This window comes from Syngnathus scovelli, chromosome 3, assembly GCF_024217435.2.
Source record: "Syngnathus scovelli strain Florida chromosome 3, RoL_Ssco_1.2, whole genome shotgun sequence".
NCBI lineage: Eukaryota > Metazoa > Chordata > Actinopteri > Syngnathiformes > Syngnathidae > Syngnathus > Syngnathus scovelli.
In genome coordinates, this window is record NC_090849.1 from 9439004 (window position 1) to 9446015 (window position 7012).

Below are 7012 nucleotides of genomic sequence, written 5' to 3' on the forward strand. Positions count from 1 at the left end.
AACAGAGAGTGGAGAACTGAAAGCTGAATGGAAAATAAGTACTTTTTAGTCCATCACCTCTTTTTCAACACAAATATAGATTTTAAAAATTTTAGATGATTTTTGAAATATTGACCACTCCCCTCAATGAGGGGGGAAAAAAAATCCTCTTTTGTGTTCTTACTGCTCTTGTCATCTGTAGTATGTGGCACGCTGTGCATTTGATGTGGGGCTTATGTGGAGACCAACTCCATCCATGACTATCACGTCATCAATATAGAAATCATCAATGGGGTACAATACGAAAATACAATGTTACCAGAATTTTTCAATAAGTAATCTGGATCGAATCTGTTTATTTGACAGTATTTCAAACACCTTTCAAATAAATTCAAACTGTTCCAGATACTAGAGCAGGATTACAGAGTGTCCTTGATTAGGTCAACTACCAGGATTCATCCCAATTGTATTTTTATCCTTCATCTGTTTCTATGGGCGGCTCGGTGGCGCACTGGGTAGCACGTCCGCCTCACAGGTAGGAGGGTGCGGGTTCGATTCCACCTCCGGCCCTCCCTGTGCGGAGTTTGCATGTTCTCCCCGAGCCCGCGTGGGTTTTCTCCGGGCACTCCGGTTTCCTCCCACATCCCAAAAACATGCTTGGTAGGCCGATTGATCACTCCAAATTGTCCCTAGGTGTGAGTGCGAGTGCGAATGGTTGTTTGTCTCTATGTGCCCTGCAATTGGCTGGCAACCGGTTCAGGGTGTCCCCCGCCTACTGCCCGATGACAGCTGGGATAGGCTCCAGCACGCCCGCGACCCCCGTGGGGACTAAGCGGTTCAGAAAATGGATGGATGGATGGATGGATCTGTTTCTATTTCTATTCTTTGAATTGCTTTCAGCACGACGTAATGGTTTGAGTGACTTCTTTTAGACCAGTGGTTCTTAACCTTGTCGGAGGTACCGAACCCCACCAGTTTCATATGTGCATTCACCGAACCCCTCTTTAGTGAGAAATGAAATACGTTTTTTTCCAAGCCATAGATATGTTGTTTTTACTGGTGCACAAAATGAGGCGTGCATGAACATCACCTTGTTCAAAGCACAAAACCAACACAATGCATAAACTCACAACAAATTACATACATACGTGCAAATCAGTGTGCAGTGTGCTGTTGCTTTTGAGAGATGACTTCTGACATGCGTCATCACAAACTTACAAGAAAAGTCATGTGTGTCCGGACCTCCATGGGGAAAGCTCTGCCGAACCCCTGAGACCGACTCACCGAACCCCTTGGGTTCGATCGAATCCAGGTCAAGAACCACTATTTTAGACAAAAAGCTTTTCTCAATTTTCTTTAAAAGCAATTCAAAGTAGCTTTAATTTAAATACCTGGTGATCATGTGAAAATGTTTCTCTACCGTAAATTTCGGACTATTAGCCGCTACTTTTTGCTCAAATTTTGAACCCTGCGGCTTATAGGCCGGTGCGGCTTATCTGTGGATTTTTTCCATGATTTTTGTGATGACTTGATCACTTTTATACACTCGTAAAAAGGCTGTGGATCGCTGTTGTGCGGCACCGCTTTGCTGGGCGGAGGAATATGTGACACAGACACTGGGGAGAAAAGTGGTGTGTTGATCGTATGTCCATCCGCCGGGCAAATAGTGCCGTATAATTCACACAAAGAAGCGACAGAACGAGATCAAGACGGACATTACTGAAAGGAAGCTTTTATACATAAACCGTCATTATGGGGGACAAAAGAAATGCATATTATACCGCTTTTAAGTTAAAGGCAGTCGATTTTGGCCCATTGTTGATGACATGCTGTTGCATCACCCTTTTCTTTCTTTATTTCCCAGTCACGTCTACTCTGGAGCTATACATGTAGCTCGCTAGTTTAATGTAAGTTAGCGCTTCGTGCTTGAACAAAATTAGCATACACACACCCTCATCATGGAAAATGCTAGAAGAAATGCAGAAAAGCGACGACCAAAGATATATTGAGAAAGTGTGTGGCAAAGGATATCTAACGCTATTCCAATTGGACACTGAGGAGGAATACTTCGATGGTTTCAGTGCACAGGAGGAAGATGAAGACGGCTCTTTTACTGGTTCTTTTTTTACTTTTAACCAGCCCTGTAGGTGCTGTGCTACCGTGTTGCTGTGGTATTACTTCCGCGTCACAGGCAGTGTTTGTAAAGAAATGTTAAGGTATGTTATTAAAGCTTTAAAAAGGCTTTCTGTGTACCGTCTTTCTTTGTAAATAACTCGCATGCACACTTCCGTGTTGCTGCGGTACTACTGCTGCGTCACAGGCAGCATTTAGAAAGACATGATAAAGTATGTTATTAAAACTTTAAAAAGGCTTTCTGTGGACTGTCTTTCTTTGTAAATAACTAGTGCACACATGCGGCTTATAGTCCGGTCGGCTTATATAAGGAAAAAACAAAAATATCCCCAATTTTTAGCTAGTGCCGTTTATAGTCCTGTGCGGTTTATAGTCCAAAAATTACGGTAATTGATGTTTGTGCAATAAGTGACCAAAATAGATTTACGTAGCCTAGTGGTTCTCAAACTTTGCAAAATACCACTTGAAATCTACTTAGCTGCTCAGAATACACAGCATAGGAGGTCTAAATGACCTTAAAAACAATAAACGAGGTTTTATTCTTGAAACCGTTAACCAATCGTTATTAATGTATGCCACTGTAATCTTGCATACTGTGGCGTGAACATTTGCACCGCACCTTAATATAGGAAAATACAAAACTGTACTAAAATAATGATTTCCTTAAAATGTACTCCACATAAAAGTTGAACAGAATGTCGATCAAAACAAATGTTAATAAACAAAACATTTTTAAAGATCAAATTAAAATCTACAGATTTAATAACTAAACCAACAAGATTTTGACAAGAGTTTGAGAATCACTGAAGTCGCCTACTTTCCAGAATGGGGATGTGTGCAAGGTTGCATTTATAATATTTAGAGGTATGTAGTTTGTTCAGGTTACTTGTAGTACCCAAGTATGTTAATCAGGATTCTGGATTACCAAATTCATGTCATATTTTTCTTCTACCAGCATAAACTGTCCAAGTTTTAAATGCTCCATTTTGAGATTTTATTCTATGCAGAAGAATGTTATCTGAATTTAATATTTTTGAAATAGTGACATGAGCCAAGCACAGGTCAACCAACCATTCACACCTATGGACAATTTAACGTGTTGCTAACTAGCTAACTAACATAGCATGCATGTTTTTGGGAGAAAGCTGGAATATCCAGAGAAACCCCAAGAAAACCTTAGGAAAACATGCAAACTCTACAGAAGTTCAAAGACCAGATTTGAATGCCCAACTTTAGAACAGTGAGGGTAATGTGCAAACAACTATGCTGCTATGACAAAAATAAAATAAAGAAAAACACCCCCGAAAATGTTCACTGCGTCTTACTTAACATAGATGCTGATTATTACATACACGTGAATGTGTGCAAATCAGTACAAGCGGTTTACTCCCATATTCCAAAATCATGCATGTCAGATTAAATAAAGCCCGAATTGTCTAAATGGTTGAGTTTGTGAATGTCAGTGGTAGAATTTGTCTGTATTTAGTCTGTAATTGACTGGCAACCAGCCCAGAGTGTTCCATGTTTTTCACATAAAGTCTGTTGGTGGGGCTCACCTATTACCCGAATGAGACAGGTTTAGAAAATGGAGGCATTGATAAGAACCAAACTGATATTTAGTGAGTTACTAATAAACCACATCCCTATGTATCAAAACGTATACTCCATATATCTTTAAGAATATTTCAAATTGTATAGTTAGTGGTTGTACAGTATGTTGCGTTGTCAGTAAATTATCAGCAGACCAACATCATGAGTGCAGTGCAGGTCAGTGATCCAGGGTGCATCGCTTTATCTCCTCAAGGTTGACGGATTGGCTTTTGACAGGCAAGCCTATAACCCCTCCCACCACCACCCAACAAGTCTCTAATCAGATCTTGGCCAGTCAAGGCTGTGGATCCCCCTGAGTACAACAACACTCATGATAGGCAGTGGTGGGCGGTCTGATGAAGAGTACAGGACCTGAGCACCACTATCAACTGAGCGATAAGCATCGAGCGGGAGAAGCGCCATATTTATTATCTCTGTTTATTTGCTTGATGTGTTGGTGTCTGTGGTCTCACCTTGGCACATAGCAATGCCAACTACTACGTTTGTTTTAGCTGCACCACATGTCCAACATCTTTCTCAATGATAAAACTCCCTGCTGATTATACTATACAATGATAAATGATGACCCAACACCACAAAACCGTACTGAAGGTGTGCAGTTAAATTTCATAAATGTTAGGGCAGCGAATAGTCACAGCTTTATTGGCTAAACAAGAAATGCCATGTTGTATGATGTGAGTTTTACTACCAAAGTTATCAAGTTTGATGATTTCATGTACCTGTGTTTAAAATGTGAAGCATGAAGAGTCTTTCCTTATTCTCTATGCATTCAACTTCTACATTGACGGTCGTATGATGTTGTTGATGGTTCAAAGACAAATATTACTGTACCTGTGGTGTATTTAGACAAATGGTCACAATAAATAGCAATTACCTTCATTTCCACCCAGGAACTGATAACACCTTCAAGCAACCATAAACTGGTCAGGGGCATGCAACCCTTTGTTTTCTCTCTTTGCAAGGTGTCAGGAGGTCTATATGTAAATCAGTTTACTAATCAGACTGTAACTTAAAGTTCCTTTCTATTGGAATGTCAACTATATGTGGATATTGGAATATACCTCATACCTTTACTCTATGGACCCTTTGTCTAAGGAGGACCCATGGCTCAGTGCAGCAATTAATGATGTTTCCATTACACTTATCTGTTTAGAATTGCAAAGTGGGAAGACTGTCAATATTTCACTTCAACAAATGACCTTGAATAGATTTAGAGAAAATATATTTTATCATTTACTACTATCAAGGAACAGTTCTGATATCATCCTTACAAAGTTGACTCAGTCAGATCATTAAGGCCTCGAGTTCAGTGGTTTGTTTAAATAATCATTTGTACTGTAGCACTAAGATACATTCTGGTGTGACTTTGCAAAATTCACATTTCTCGACTTTGTGCTCAAGCCGAATGATGATCTCAATGTTGCAAAGAAACGTCCACCCGTCCGTCCACCCATACCTCCCTCCATCCATCTCTCCATCCCTCCATCTATTCATATTGTTAGTCTTTTACAACATTGATTGATCACCTGTCACTCACAGGGTGAATATAGACTAGCCAACTCTAACCCTAAAGATTTGTTTTGCTCGTATAAAGCATATTGAGTTATGAAGCTTGCGATGTAAATAAAGCTCCTGGTCTTTGCTTGTAAGACTTATGTTCATTCTCTATTTTGAACAGTTATTTGTGACTGTTTTATTTGTGAATTCTTTCTTTGTGTCTTTGCATGTTTACAAATGCTTAGCATAAAACAGTCTCTATTGTTATTGTCACTATCAATATTAGTCGGAGTTGTTTTCAGGGGCATGGTGCCCTTGGGGGATGTGGGTGTCACAAAACAAGTGGATGGCGGGCTGCAAATGTCATTTGGTCACCCGTGTTTTCTATTAATTTTGCTTTGTAATACAAGAGGAAGCCAAAGTAGCCATGCAAGAAACCCCACGCAAGCAGCTCCACGCAGAGCTGTTCCAATGGAGATGTGAATTGACATCTCTTGACTGTGCGGCAGCAGTGCTTATCTTCCCAACAACTATGCCGCTACATAGCAGACAAGGCATCTGTAAATATTGCACATACTTAAAACAATCTGTGAATGCGGCTGATATGCATCCAAACAAACCTCTGTTAAGTTCATCTTCCACCTCCTCACACCTTATATAACCAGGAAACTGCACTTGGCTTAGTTTTGGTCTACTGTGCTAACGTCAATGGGGGACATGTGCCAAGGACATTTGGCAGTGGTTTCTGGCTAAACCCTTCTTCTTTAGCTTTTGCTGGCTCATCTGTGCAAGAAGTGCACTCAGCACGCTCCACAAGCGTGCCTTCACCTGGTGTGGTCCTCCTCCCTCCTGACACCCCCACCTCTTCCGCTCCTCATCCCTCTCATCTCGTTCCCCTTGACCCTGACATGCTGGGACCTAACTGCTGATAACAACCCACCATTCCTCACCCCTTGCCAGCTGACACACTTCCAGAAGGGGAAAGACCTTGTTCCTTTATATTTCTCTGATGCCTGTTCGGCCATTTTTGGAGTGCTCTCTGCCCTTGACTCTTTCAGACTGCTTCAACTCATTTTTAATTGCTAATCCATGACGTCTTACACAAGTCCACTTTGCAATTAGTGTTGACAATACTGTCATTATTACAATGGTCAAGTCAAAGAGAAATCATTTTCTTAGCAACACCAAGTAACCAACATGTTTATTATACAACATTTATTAATCCTAAACTTACTGCAGTAAGTACAATAGCATGCCATGAAGAGGAATGAGAGCAAATGCCACATTAGTCCACCTAGATCAGTGGTGAGGTTTAATAATGAGCCGCTCACCATTTCACTTATTGTGAGATTTGGCACTATACTGTCAATAGTCAAGTCAAGGAGAAATCTTTTTCTCAGCAACAAAGAGTAACCAATATGTTTATTATACAACTTTTATTGATCCCAAGCTTACTGCTGTAAATACAATAGCATGTCTTGAAGAGGAATGAGAGCAAATGATCTACCTAGATTTTCATTTTCAGTTGTGAGGTTTAATAATGAACCGCTCACCATTTCACTTATTGTGAGATTTGGTACAAAGCTTTGAAACTAAGTTTAAAAAAAATCACATTGTAGGTTTCCTGGTATGTAATAGTATCCCTGATGCCTAATTTCCATCGACCCATCCACTATCTGAACAGCTTCACCTCACCAGGGTCGCGGGCGTCCTGGAGCTTATCCAAGCTGACTTTAGGCTATAAGCAGGGTACACCCTGAACTGACGGCAAGCTAATTGCTGAGACTCTTTT